Here is a 15,735-nt window from a genome sequence, read left to right on the forward strand (position 1 = left end):
CTGGAGCTGCTTTGGCCTGCCTGTGTGGGCTCTGGATGCTCTGCAACTCTCCTACTTCTCTGCTGCATTTTAATTTCTCATACACCTCACTTTTTAGTAAAAGTGTGTATTTTGCTGGGTTTCCTTTGGCTTTTTCTCCCCTAGTCTGCTTTGGCGTGGTTCCTATGCCACCATCTTAACCAGAAGTCTCCAGTTAAAACTCTTAACAATGAAAATAAAGAGTGCTAAAAGTAGCAAGAGAGAAACAACTCACTATATACAAAGGCAATCCCATCAGAATTACCTTAGATTTCTCAATGGAAGCCCTGAAAGTCAGAAGGCAAAGTCTTAAAAACTATGGTTTCCAACCCAAGGTACTCTACCCAGCAAAAATATCCCTCATAATAGATGGTGAAAGGAAAACTTTCCATGAAAAAGGCCAACTATATGATTATATGAACACAATGGCAAACCTACAGAGAATACTTCAGGGAATACTCCATGCAAAGTATTCTCAGGAGCCAACAAGAAGAACACAATAACCAAAGCAATCCAGTAAAAAACAAGGAAGCACAAAACTCAATAAAGCATCACAGGAGGGATAAACTCGAACCTCACAGCAATAACCTTAAATATTTTTTTAATATTTTATTTATTTATTTGAGAGCGACAGAGACAGAGAGAAAGCTAGATAGAGGAAGAGAGAGAGAGAATGGGCGCGCCAGGGCTTCCAGCCTCTGCAAACGAACTCCAGACGTGTGCGCCCCCTTGTGCATCTGGCTAACGTGGGACCTGGGGAACCGAGCCTCGAACCGGGGTCCTTAGGCTTCACAGGCGAGCGCTTAACCGCTAAGCCATCTCTCCAGCCAAATAACCTTAAATATTAATGGTCCTAACTCACTCATTAAAAGACACAAGTTATCAGGGTGGATCAAAAAAATGGACCCTTCTTTCTGCTGACTTCAAGAAACCCATGTCACCACTAAAGTCAGGTACCTCCTCAGGGTGAAAGGATGGAAAATGATATTCCAAGCAAATGTAAGTAAAAAAGCAAGCAGGTATGGCTATATTAATATCTGATAAAATAGACCTCAGACTAAAAGTAATCAAAAAGGACAAAAGAAGGCCACTTATTCCTCATCAAGGGAATTATCCACCATGAGCACATCACAACTATAAATATATATGTGCCAAACACGGGGGCATCATAGTTTATAGAACAAAACCTACTTGACAACAAGACAGAAATAAACACCAATACCATCATAGTCAGAGACTTTAATACTCCACTATCATCAATAAACAGATCATCAAAGCAGAAGATCAACAGGGAAATAATAGAGCTCAACAACACCATAGATCAACTAGCTCTAATGGACATCTACAGAACTTTCTACCCCCAACTCTACAGAATACACATTCTTCTCAGCAGTCCATGGAACCTTCTCCAAAATAGACCATGTATTACACCATAAAGTGTGCCTCAACATATTCAGGAAAATTGAAATAACTTCCTGCATCATATCATATAATGATGCTTTAAAAGTTAGAAATCAGGGCTGGAGAGATGGCTTAGCAGTTAAGCGCTTGCCTGTGAAGCCTAAGGACCCCCCTTCGAGGCTGGTTCCCCAGGTCCCACGTTAGCCAGATGCACAAGGGGGCACATGCGTCTGGAGTTTGTTTGCAGAGGCTGGAAGCCCTGGTGCGCCCATTCTCTCTCTCTCCCTCTATCTGTCTTTCTCTCTATATCTGTCTATATCTTAAATAAATAAATAAATAAAATGTTAAAAAAAAAGTGGTGTGCTGTTTAAAAAAAAAAAAAAGTTAGAAATAAACAAGAGACTCGCCAAGAACTCCATCAGTTAGTAGAGACAAAACAACACACTTAAAATTTTTTAAATATATTTTATTTATTTATTTGAGAGAGAGAAAGAGGAAAAGGCAGATAGAGAGAAAGAGAGAACAGGCATGCTAGGGCCTCCAGCCACTGCAAATGAACTCCAGACACATGCGCCCCCTTGAGCATCTGGCTTATGTGAATTCTGGGCAATTGAACTGGGGTCCTTAGGCTTAGCAGGCAAATGCCTTGACCGCTAAGCCAGTTCCCAACCCACACACTTTAAAACAATGAATAGGTTGTGGAAGAAATAAAAAAATAAATGATAAAATTTCTAGAATTGAATGATAATGAAAACACAACCTCCAAAACATATGGGACACAATGAAAGCAGTCCTAAGGGGAAAATTCATGGCACTAAATGCTTTCATAACAAAGACAGAGATGTCCCAAATTAATAACCTAACTGTCCACCTAAGGGCACTGGAAAAACAAGAAGAATCCAACCCTAGGAGCTCCAGATGGAAAGAAAGAATCAAGATCAGAGCAGAAATTAATGAATTAGAAACTGAGAAAACAATTTTAAAAAATGGACAAGGCTGTGTGTGATGGTGCATGCCTTTAATTCCAATACTTGGAGGCAGAGGTAGGAGGATCTCAATTGATACAGAAGGCCTTTGACACAATACAACACCACTTCAATGTCAAAATGCTGGAAAGAATAGGCATGAAGGGTTTATATCTCAACACAAAAGCTATATATGATGCACCAAAAGCCCAAATAATACTTAATGGGGAAAGTTTCAAGGAGTTCCCATGGAGATTGGGAACAAGACAAGGATGCCCACTCTCACCATTGCTCTTGAACATAGTACTAGATGTACTAGCCCAAGCAATAAGACAGAAAGAAATAAAAGGGATTCAAATTGGAAAGGAAGTAGTAAATTAACCCTATTTGCAGATGACATGATCCTATATATAAGTGTCCTGAAAGTCTTCATCTCAAAACTTGTAAAAGTAATTAATTTCTTCAGCAAAGTGGCGAGATACAAAATCAATGCATATATGTAAAGGACAAATATAGAGAGAAAGAAATCAGTGAGGCTGTCCCATTTTCAATATCAACAAAAAAAATTAAGTACCTTGGAACAACACTAGCCAAGGATGTGAAAAGCCTATATAATAGAAGCATAAAAAAAAAATCTCAAGAAAGAAATCAAGGAGAACTTAAGAAGATTGAAAGACCTCCCATGTTCCTGGATAGGTAGAATTACTATTGTGAAAATGGCAATTCTGCCTAAAGCAATATACAGATTTCATGCAATACCAATAAAAATTTCAGCATCATTCTTCACAGAGATTGATAAAATGATCTTAAAATTCATATGGAATGGCAGCAGGTCTCAGATATCCAAACATATCCTCGACAAAAACAAACACCTCTGGAGGTATCACCGAATCCATAGTAACAAAAACAGCATGGTACTGGCATAAGAACAGAAACATAGGCCAATGGAACAGAATTGAAGACTCACTCAGACCTTAGGTCAAGAAACTACAGCTACTTGATCTTTAACAAAGGAGCCAATAATGTAGACTGGCAAAAGGACAGCATCTTCAACAAGTAGTATTGGGCAAATTGGGTGACCATATGTATAAAAGTGAAATTAGACCCATTCATCTCTCCATATACAAAAATCAAGTCCAAATGTATTAAAGACCTCATTATAAGACCTGAAATTCTTCAACTACTGGAAGAAAAAAATAGGAGGAACTCTCCATGATATAGGAGTGGGGAAAGATTTCCTAAACAAAACCCCAGTAGCCCAGGAAATTAAACAATCACTCAACCAATAGGACCTCATGAATCTAAAAAGATTTTGCATAAATAAATATACCATAAGCAGAGCCAATTACCCACTGAATGGGAGAAAATCTTCAACAGCTATGCCACTGACAAAAGCCAAATATCTAGAATCTACAAAGAACTCAAAAAATTAAAAAGTGCTAGAGAGATGGCTTAGTGGTTAAGCACTTGTCTGTGAAGCCTAAGGACCCCTGTTCGAAGCTTGGTTCCCCAGGACCCATATAAGCCAGATACACAATGTGGCACATGCACCTGGAGTTCATTTGCAGTGACTGCAGGCCTTGGGATGCCCATTCATTATCTCTATATACCTGCCTCTTTCTGTCTCTCTCAAGTAAATAAAGAAAAGTAAACAAAAAATTGTTTTTAAAACTAAACAATATAAAAAAAATCGAACAACCCACTCCAAAAGTGGAGCAGAGAACTGAATAGGGAGTTCTCAGAGGAAGAATTAAAAATGGCTTATACACACTTAAGAAAATGTTCAACATCCCTAACTATTAAGGAAATCCACATTAGAACAACCATGAAGCTGGGCATGGTGGTGCACACCTTTAAGCCCAGCACTCGGGAGGCAGAAGTAGGAGGATTGCTGTGAGTTTGAGGCCACCCTGAGACTACCTAATGAATTCCAGGTCAGCCTGAGCTAGAGTAAAACCCTACTGTGAAAAAAAAAAAAAAAAAAAAAACAACCATGAGATTCCACCTTACTCCAGTAAGGATGGCAATCATTAAAAAAAAAAATAACAACAACAAATGTTGTTGAGGATGTGGGGGAAGAGGAACCCTCATCCACTGTTGCTGGGAATGTAAATTTGTAAAACCAGCATGGAAATCCATTTGGAGATTCCTGAAAGGGATGAACATAGAGCTACCCACAGACCCAGTTATTCCCTTACTGGGCATTTATCCTAAATGCTCCATGAATCAATACAGAGATATTTGTTAAACAATGTTTATAGCTGCTCAATTTATTAAAGCTAAGACCTGGAATCAACCCAGATGCCCATCTTTAGATGAATGGATAACAAAGTTGTGGTACAATGGAATTCTATTCAGCAGTAAGAAAAATCAATACAATGAAATTTGTAGAAAAATGGACAGACTTTGAAGAGCAAACTCACACAATCACAGAAAGACAAATGCCACATAGTGTCAGTTATCTGTGTTCCTAACCTGGACCTGCAACTCAATGCCCAGACAATAGGGATAGTAGGGCTTGGGGGGAGGGGAGAAAAGTGGGTAGGGGGAAAACAAACACAAAATTAAACCCAAAACAGGCTGATACCATAGAAGCTTTTATCCTTGGAGATAGCTTCGAAGATATAACCCTCAAAAGGACTAAGGGGGAGCACCTGAAAAGTAGGGCTCTGGTGAGGATGGGATGAAGCCTAAGCTTAATAAAAATTCTTTTTTTTTTTTTTTTTTCTGTCTCTGCCCTGAAACTCCCAGTACCAGAAATTGGTTGCTACCCACACTGAAATGTTGGTCAGAGAGACCTATTAGGTCCCCAAATCAAGACAGCTTTCTGTCAAAACACCTGATTACTTGTCTGAGGTAAAAGCTAAGGCCCTTTTGCTGAAGACACCATATGCTGCTAACACAGAGCATGGAGAGACCTGGCTGGAATTCAGAAGAAAGCCAGAATCCAGACAGACTGTCTAGTGCTAGAAAGCACTACATGAGCTACTGGGGGAAATGGCAAACAACATTCTGAGAAACAAGAGGTCTAAGCTACTCAGAAGCAAATGCCCTGACAGGCTGTACAAGCCAGTGCAATAGTGGCATACAGCCTCAGTGGGTAACCAAATAGTTTTCTGATTGGTTAAGTGATCAACTCAGTGGAAAGGAACCCATATCTGGAATTAGGAACCACATCAGAATCCTATGGAGACAAAGATTATGTTCTATTGTGTCAAGCTCTCACTAGTCTTTGGATAAAAGAAGGGTCACATCCATCAAATTCTCCATAAATTAATAATGCTTATCCCATTTAAACTATGCTGGCTTCACTCTCCATTGGAGAAACTGTTCTTTTTCAGAAGGTAGTGAGATCAGAGGAGATAAACTACCCCTCGCCCTTCAGCCAAGCAACAGCTAAAACCACAGAGGAATGGGGAAACACAAGAGTGCTGCTTCCATGCTGCTCCTAATAACCAGCACCAGGGTGTAGGAGACAGACCCTGAGGATACTTAACACCTACTGAAGTAGAGATCCAGAGGCTCCTAAGAGCTCATCATTGAAGTAGACTTAAAACTTACTCACTACCACTGAGGGAATTTTGCAGAAGAGATGGAGAAAAGATTGTAAGATCCACATGTTGAGACATCATGCCCAGAGGCATTCCCTCTCCTCCAAAGATAACTGACTACTGTTCCCACAACGCATAAAGTACAATCCCATGGGGAGTACCTGCAACCCTACTGAGGACCATCCCCAACAGAATGGGGGCAGGGATGAGAGAAAAGAGGTTACCAACACATGATATATCTATATGAAACATCTTGTTAATAATAATAATAATAATAAAGAATGAGACAAAAAAAGAAGTCAAAAACTGGAGCTGGGTGCAGTGGTGCATGCCTTTAATCCCCATACTTGGGAGGCATAGGTAGGAGGATTGGGGTGAGTTCCAGGCCACCCTGAGATTACATAGTGAATTCCAGATCAGCCTGATCTACAGTAAGACCCTACCTCCAGCCCCTCCCCCCAAAATAAAAGAAGTCGAAAACTGAAAAAGAAATTTTAAGATGGACTCCAAAAGATGAACACATCACATTGCCAACACTAAAGAAGCTGACTTCACTATGAATTACAGATAGCAAAAGAAAACCAAGAGACTATTGTGAGCACCCTGAGACCAACAAATCCAACATGATGAACAAATTCCTTGAAAGAGACAAAACTATAAAGTTCTCTCAGGAAGACACAGACGGTACAAACAGTCCTCTGCGGTGTGGCCTTTTCCTAGGGAGATGAAAAGAGACACTTACTCAACCCAGACTGGACACCTATGACAGACCAAAGAAATGATTCCACACAGGACTAGCTTGTTGAATTCATTGGGATAACTTACAGGAGCATGGGTGAGGGCTAACTTTCAGAAGTATGGATGAGGAGTCACTTACAGGAGCATGATCAACTTAAAACAGCAGCCACACACTGAAGAAGAGACTCCCCATCCCCAGCATCCACTAACCGCTTCTATGTCCTCAGGGAGAGTGCTGTCTCATGTGCAGCCCTCCCTCCCTCTACAAGGGAATGCAAGTGAGTCCAATGTTGTGAGGGTCTCATGTGAATAATCACAGATGCTGTGATTGAAAACAACAATGGCCATTCCATGACATCCTACTAATTAAAGTTAATTTGTAATTAAAAACTCCTATAATCCAGGACTGGTGGTACAGTCATGTAATCTCAGCTACTTGGAAGGCTGAGGCAAGATCAAAAGTAGAGGGCCTGTCTAGGCAACTTAATAAGTCATTGTCTTAAATAAAATATAAGGGCAGGGCTAAGCATATAGCTCAGTGGTAGAGTTCTGAAGTCCTGGGTTCAAACCAGGTACTGCCAAAAATAAAATGTAAGACTGAAAATCAATATTCTAAATACATTTAAATCTTTCAATGCTAGAAATTAGCAATCAGAAGTTGTAATCAAAAGTGCCATTCAGAATAGCATCAAAAACCACAAATAATCATGGAGATAGTACTGTCAACATTATTCAAGATTAAGCATTGAAAACTATAACCACTACTGAAATGATAGAAAATCTAAATAAATAGGGAGTTTAAAACTGCCCATGGATCAATATACCACGTTGTGTATCAGAAGACTATATTGCTTAGATGTGAATTTTGTCCAAACTAATTGATAGAATCAGCCTATCTATTCTAAAAAGACTCTTTATAGAAACTGATCCACTGAGTCTAAAATTGATATATATATGACTGCAAAAGATCTAAAATTCTCAAACACATTTGCAAGAGAAGAATCAAGTTAATGATCTGCACTGCTTGACTTTGGGCTCAGCAGAATGCATTGCTGGTGTAAAGATAAACGAATCTCCATGGCAGAACAGAGAGTCCAGAAGCAAGGGAAACACGAGCTCAGTTGCTTTTTGACAAAGGCAACTCCATGAAGCAAAGGGATCTTCTCAGCAAGGGTGTGGGGATGACCAGAGCCTGCGCTGCACAGTAAGCTTTGGTCCCAGCTTTGCACATGTGATCAACTGAACCGCTTCACAGTCCTGGGTGCTCTGTAATCAAATACCTGATGGAAGCAGGTTAAGGGAAGGAAAGCTAACCTTGGCTCATGATCCAGAACATGTAGTTCATCTGTCAGGAGGTTGGTGGCTGGAGAAGACTTGGTCCATGGCCCAGGAAATTGGAGCTGGCCACATAACACTGCTGATGCAAAGCAGAGAGCTGGACTTGAAGCCCTGAAGCGGGGTGATCTTCAAGGTCCACTCCCCAGACCCTATTTTCTCCAGATAGTCCCCACCTCCTAAATGTCCCACAACCTTCCACACCAGTGCCACCAGCTGGAAGCCAAGTATTCAAACATTTTACACTCAACCCACAACGGCCATCAAGAAAACTTTATAGAAAATCATGTGACCTTGGGTTTGATAAAGGGTTTTTTTAGACATGCTGCCAAAAGCTTAATCCACAAATGAATAAAAATGATAAACCAGTCTTTATCAAAAGTTAAAACTTCTGCCAGACATGGTGTCACATACCTATAATGTAGGAGGCAAAAGCAGGAGGATTGCTACAAGTTCAAGGCCAGCTTAGTCTAAATGGCTACTTCCAGGGCAGCAAGAGCTACATGGTGAAACCCTATCTCAAATAAATAAATAACACACACAGCCCATTATTATATGTACTATATATTAATATATAATATGTACACATATGTGTATATATATTATATACTATATATTCATATATAATATAGACACATGTGTGCATATATAAAAGCTCTCTGCCAACAGTGCTGTTCAAGACATTAGGGAAGCACAAGAAGGAAAACCATCTTTGCAAAGTTTGCATCTAGCCTTTACATCAAGAACATATAAAGAAACTTAAAGACTGTGACCAGAAAATAAGCATCCTGAGTTGAAAAGTTTCAATATATGGGCTGGTGAGATGGCTTAGCAGTCAAGGTGCTTGCAACGGACCTTAAGGACCCAGGTTTGATTCCCCAGGACCCATGTAAGCCAGATGCACAGGATGGCGTATGCGCCTGGAGTTTGTTTGCAGTGTCTAGAGGCCCTGGTGTGCCCATTCTCTCTCTCTCTCTCTCTCTCTCTCTCTCTCTCTCTCTCTCTCTCCTCTCTCAAATAAATAAATTAAATTAAATTTTTTTAAAGAAAATAGTCAATATTTGAAATAGCACTTCTCTCAGGCCAATACTTGGATGATAAATAAGCTTGTAGAAATGAATCCAACAGTGTTTATTGTCATGCAGAACAAGTTATGCCACAGTAAAACATCACTGTGTACCTAATAGAACCTCTAGACACGTTCTTGTTATGAACACCACGTTTTGGCTAGGACATGGAACAACTGGGAATCCCACACCCTGCTGGTGAGAAACAGAGTTGGCAGGACTACTTTGGAACATAATTCATTGTTTTTGTTTATATTTAAAGTTATACACACGGCTATTTTTACAACTATTCTACTATTCTTATCACAGGTATGGACCTGTGATAAGTGAAACTAGGTACCCATACTTATACATGAGTATTCAAAGGAGCTCTATTTAATAGTAAAAAATGGAACACAGCCAGGTGTGGTGGCGCACGCCTTTAATCCCAGCACTTGGAGGCAGAGGTAGAAGTATCACCGTGAGTTCGAGGCCACCCTAAGACTACACAGTGAATTCCAGGTCAGCCTGAGCTAGAGTGAGACCCTACCTCAAAAAAAAAAAAAAAAAAAAAAAGGAACACTGTATCTATCAACAAGAAAATGTAGAAACAAACTATGATATATGATATCTATCCAAGGGAATACTCTCAATGATAATAAGGAATGAAGTATTGATGAATGCACCAACATAGATGAAAATCAAAATAATTATGCTGAGGGAAAGAAGCCAGACATAAATGAATGCATGCCATATGATTCCTCTTACACAAAGTCCCCAACATGCAACCCAATCCACAATGACAGAAGGGAATCCACAGTTGTTTGGCGATGGAAGGGAATGATGTGAGGAGAGGGATGAGCATGGTGGGGGTGCATTCATACAAAGCTGACTCCACAGAAGCTGAGAGTGGAAATGCTTAGTCTGGGAGAGCAGAGGCACGAAGGGGAGGAGGCTGGTTGTGGGTCCTGTGATACACAGTAAGGAAGACACTCTGATGTCCTACAACATGGTGATTAAGATAACAATGTGCTGTAGATTTTCAAAAAGCTAGAGAATTTGGAATTTTGTTGGTTTTTTTTTAACCACAAATGTCAATGTTTGAGAAGATACACATACTTTGCCCTAATTTGATCGCTGCATAATGTGTACCTATATCAAAACATCGTATGGCCCACAAACATGTACAATTTTTACATGTTGATTAAAAGTAAATATTTTTTAAATTGTTTAAAAGCAGTATGTGTACGGCTGGGGCTGATGAGTCTGTTCACTATCATGATTGTGATGGTTTCACACGATAAATTTTGTCAAAAGCCGCTAACTTGTATTTCTTATATGCAGTTTACCCAAAGTCAGTTACACACCAGAAAGCTGTTGGAAACAACTGGTCTCAGAGCTTTCATTCAAAACGGCTCACAGACTGCTTGCTTTTCTTCTCCACTACTATAAGTGCTCAGCAGTGGTGTGTAGTAAGATAGCCAAGTCCATTTTCTGGGAACCCAGTAGACAGCCAGCCCTGCTGGGAAACTGTCTCCTTAAGTCTACCCTGGGCCTCCGTGCGAGCTGTACCAGAATTCCACAGGCCCAGGGGAGTCGCATGTAGCAAAATGGAGACAGGAATTGGAAGCCAGAGGGTATGCTATGCTGTGTGACTTTCCACATCATCCCTCAGCCTTGGCCAGTATAGGGATTTGGTTTTGCTTGTCCTGTTTGTTTTTGTGACGGGGTCTTACTATGTAGCTCAGGCTGGCCTTGAAGTCACCATCTCCCTGCCGCAGCCTCCCAAATGCTGGCTACAAGTATGTACCTCTCAAGCTTCAGTGATTTCTCTGCAATTCCCTGAGGTGCTACAGAAGGGGTGAGTGCTTGGGTTCAGTCCTGGGGACTTGGTCCAGAGCTGAACGCTGTCATGCTTTGAGTCCTGTGATGGTGGGCACAGGAGCCGAAAAACCACGGGCCAACAGACTCCCTGAAGAATTGTGAGGCTGCCTCCAGGAACGGGGATCCCTGCTTTCCTAGCTGGCTCCTGCTAGGCGGGCCATCAGATGCCCACCATACACACATGCAAGTGAGGCTCAGCAAGCCTGGAGGGCTAGGAAGTCTCTGGGGGCTCGCTCTTTCCACATCCCTGTTCTCTCCGGAGCTCGGGTCCACAGGGAGAATCTCTTCTTCAAGGAGCGGTGAAAATAGTCGGGAGAAACGGCAGAAGGAAAGTAAGCTGGTCGGGCCTCCCAATTAGCTGCTGCTAGGAGCTGGCTTTTCCTGGGGCTGGGTGAAGACCCTGGCCCCAGTGGCCTCCTGGATTCCTGGGGAGAATGGCTCTTGATTTGGGGAATGGCCCCGGGTGGTGACTAAAGGATTGGGGGTTGGGGGAACTGGCCAAATAATCAGGGCATTCACTTGGGGGCTTTGTTTGCTGTTTTAGTGCAAATTAGCAATTAGCAGGACCTGGCGCTGGGCCACCTCCCTTCCAAGGCCAACTGGCAGCACGTGGCGTTTTGTTCTTGGCTGGGGACCCACAGACTGGGTGGCAGGGAACAGGCTGTGTGGAGCCAGGACCCAGAGCATCATGGTCCTATACCTAGCCGACTGTCCCCACTCTGTGGCATAGTGCCCAGGGACCCCCCAGTGGGCTGCTTTTAATGTGGGGGGAGGACTCAAGAGTGGACCCAAGTGTGTTCTGCAGCAGAGGGGCGCAAAATGGAAAAGCACCCCGCACAGGCCCTGTGGCCTAGCAGGAGATGGAGCCAAGATCCAGGATGTTGGCTAGGAATTCAAGGAAGTTAAGCAATGATGGAGCCAGAGCAACCTCTGCGAGCCTGCAAGACTTGGGAACACAGCTTGCAGTCCGCACCCCATTCGCAGCTGACAACTGATGTGGTGGGCCGAGGACCACACTTGGAGAATTCTCTGCTTTAAATCATTCCTCATATGATAATGAGAGAGAACGTTTCTTTGCCTGATTCATACTAAAAACAAAGGTAGGCCATAAGCAAAGATTAGGAGGCAAAAGGGGGCATTAGAACAATCATTGATTGCCATCAGAAAGCAATACAAATAGGGACTCCAGTGAATAAACTTCTTCTCCAATTAAGAAAGGCAGGCACACACGAAACCTTGAGAGGAATTCACTTGCCCTGGCCCAACAACAGAGAAATAGATTTAAGTAAAATGAATGACTCACTGCTGATCTTGTTGGGTTGTTTGAAAAGAACCAACTTCACAAAGGATGGTCTGCCAGGGAATGGACACCAGGAGCACCCTTCATGGAGGCTGAAAAACTGCACATCTAAGAGTTTGCCAACCATTCCTGCTCACCCCCACCCTTCCTGCCCACCACCAACACTCCACTTCCTGCTCACCCCAACGCTTCCTTTCAAGCTCACTCCAATACTCCCCTTCCTGCTCAATCCCAATGCTTCACTTTCTTCTCACCCCAACCCTTCCCTTCCCACTCAACCCAACCCTTCCTGCTCACACCAACCCTTCCCTTCCTGCTCACCCCAACCCTTCCCTTCCTGCTCACCCCAACCCTTCCCTTCTTGCTCAACCACAACCCTTCCTGCTCACCCCCAACCCTTCACTCCATGCTCACTCCCAATGCTTCTCTTTCTGCTAGCCCCAACCCTTCCCTTCCTACTCACCCCAACCTTTCATGGGCACTCCTGCTCATTCCCAACCCTTTCCTTCCTGCTCACACCAACCCTTCCCTTGATGCTCACCTCCAACCCCTCCCTTCCTGCTCACAACTCTTCCCTTCCTGATCACCCACAACCCTACACTTCCAATTCACACCAACACTTCCCTTCCTGCTCACACCAGCACTTACCTTCCTTCATGTTCACTCCCAACCCTTCCCTTCCTGCTCAACCACAACCCAACCCTTCCCGATCACTCCCAAACCTTCCTACTCACTACCAACCCTTTCTTCCTGCCTACCCTCAACCCTTCCCTTCCTCTTCATCCCAACCCTTCCCTTTCTGCTCACCCTGACCCTTTCTACTCCTCCCAGCCCTTCCCTTCCTGCTCATTCCCAACACTTTCCTTCCTCTCAACCCCGACACTTCCTGCTCACCCCCAACCTTTCCTTCTCATTCCCAACCCTTCCCTTCCTGCTCACCCCCCAATCCTTCCTTCTCATTCCCAACCCTTCCTGTTCACTCCCAACCCTTCTCTTCTGCTCACCCACAACCCTTCCCTTCTTGGTCACTCCAAGCCCTTCCCTTTCTGTCACCCCCACCCTTCCTGCTCACTCCCAACCCTTCCTCATCCTGTTCACTCCTAGCCCTTCCTGCTTCCTCCCCAATCTCTTTGAGCCCAGGAAATAGTTCAGATGAATCCCCAACCTTTAGTTTTAATGGAGACAGTCCTAAAGTTGGATAACAAATGAAAATATAGGATGTCCACTTAAGTTTGAACTTCAGATAAATGATAAATATGTACTGAGCCCAAGTCTCATCCCAATCGAAGGGGCTTGCTAATATGTTTACATGCTTATAAATGACTGATAGTTAGAGTCTGATTGTTTTCTTTTGCGTGTGTATATGTGCTTATGTGTATGTTCCTGGGGTGGGTGTGGGAATGCAGGTGTGTGCACATGTACTTGTATGTAGGTCAGAGGCTCTTGTCAGCGTCTTGCTTCCTCTCTCCACATTTTGAGACAGGTCTTCTACTGAACACAGAGCTCCTGAATCAGGCACTGGTACTGCAGGCGAGCACTGCCGCACTCAGCATCTTACATAGGTTCTGGGGATCCAAACTCAGGTCTCAAGCTTGTGCAGCAAGCTCTTTGCTGCATCTCCCCAGACCCTCCTTTTTTTAAAATGTCTGCATCTCTTGTATGTTTGGCCAAGTCATCATTTACTAGTTCCATAGCAGTTGAGGCTGTCAGCAAGCCCTCCCTGTACGTGCCCACAAGAGTGTCAGAGCCAATATGGCATAGCTCTCCCTACTCTGTGTGTTCTGGGGAATCAGTGCACCTCTTCTGCAGTCCCTTGAAGGACCCCAACCCCATTACTGCTCTGTCCTCACAGTCCTTGATGGTGGTCAAATCCCCGCTGTTCCTGTGAATACTTCAGTCCCAGAAACAAATAACAGCAGACAGGAGGAAAACACTCAGGGTGAAAGAAACATCGGGTATCTTCACTTCCCCTGGTCCCCCACACAAGAAGGTTCCCTTCTATGGACCACGTGCCAACAGCTGCCTTCCAAGGTGGGGTCCAGATTCCCAGGGCTCGTTGTCTGAGTTCTGTCCCAACCCAGCTTGGCTTGGTAATTAAAACCATGAGGGTCCAACCCCTGCATTCCAACCCCTGGCAGGGTGAGGATTAGAACCACTGGTTTGTTACTTTATTTTGCTCATTAATTCAATGCAGACATTGGGGTTTTGAGGAATTATAATGTTCTCAGTATTCCAAAAGGAACCACAGAGGTTGTAAAATGGGCTGCAAGAGTTAGACCCCATTGATACCACTCCCAGGAAGGCCTTGGAGTCAGCTAGAATTAGGCTAGCAGATGGGCTCAGCCTCTGCCCGCCTGCATAGTAGACACGTGTCCTGCTCTGAGCCACGGAATTACCCAGGACACAGGATTCCCAGAGGTTAAGAGGAGAGCTTCCACACCTGGGAAGTACCCACTGGGCTCCAACACATGGAGATGTGGGGAAGCAGCACTCAGCTTGAGGTGATCACAGCAGAGTGACAGGACCAGGCAAAGGGTCTGCCTTCCTGAATCAACAAGCACTGTCAACAGAACGAACAGTCAATCGTTGCAGGTGTGTTGCTGGGAAGGAATCACAAGTTATCTTCAAGTAAACATTCTTGGAACTCTTTTTTTAGCATGATGAGACATTCAGAAATCTCTGATTACAACAAAAGTACAAGCATAACTACACAGTGGACTGCACAGGCCACTCACCTCACCAACCCTTCAGGAAAAAAGAAGGCAATGCATAAGGAGGTAATGAACTTTCTGGACCTGAGTCAGGTACAGAGCCCAGAGAGATGGAACACCTAGCCAAGCTTGACTGGTTGTGATGGTTAATCTTGTCTACTTGATGGGATTTTAAAATCGTCCTGGAATCAACCGTCTCCCCATAGTGTAGGGAGTTTCTACAGTATGTCTACTGAGGTAGACAGCCCCACCCTAAGTGGCTGCACCACGGCATGGCCAGGTCCCCATTGAGTAAAAGGGCGAAAGAACTGAGCACCAGCATTACAGCTCTGCTTCGTGACTGCAGATGCCACGTGACCTGCGCCCCCGCAGTCCTGCCACCAAGCTTCCTGCCAAGCTGGACTGCACCCTCCAACTGTGAGCCAACCCCCCCCCTCCTTAAGTTGCTTTCATCAGGGATTTATCACAGATGGAAAAACAGGTATCCAATGCACTGGTGATGGATGGTGGGACTTGAATTAAGGCAGCCTGCTTAACCACCACATTCTTAACATCCTGGTCTGGGATTCAGGGCTCTCGCCCTAGAGGTACCATGACCCCCACACTACAATGTGAGCACTGGACTCCTTAACTTGTCTGCACAAGAGCCAATGCAGACCTGTGAGAGGTAAAGCTCTCACCCTTGAAATAAGATGTATAAAAGGGTCATCCTAGTTTCCTGGTTTTTACAATGACAATTTAAACAGTAAGGACTCGGGCTCCCTCTCAACATCCTTCCACATCGCC

This window comes from Jaculus jaculus, chromosome 14 (assembly GCF_020740685.1).
Source record: "Jaculus jaculus isolate mJacJac1 chromosome 14, mJacJac1.mat.Y.cur, whole genome shotgun sequence".
NCBI classification, from domain to species: Eukaryota; Metazoa; Chordata; class Mammalia; order Rodentia; family Dipodidae; genus Jaculus; species Jaculus jaculus.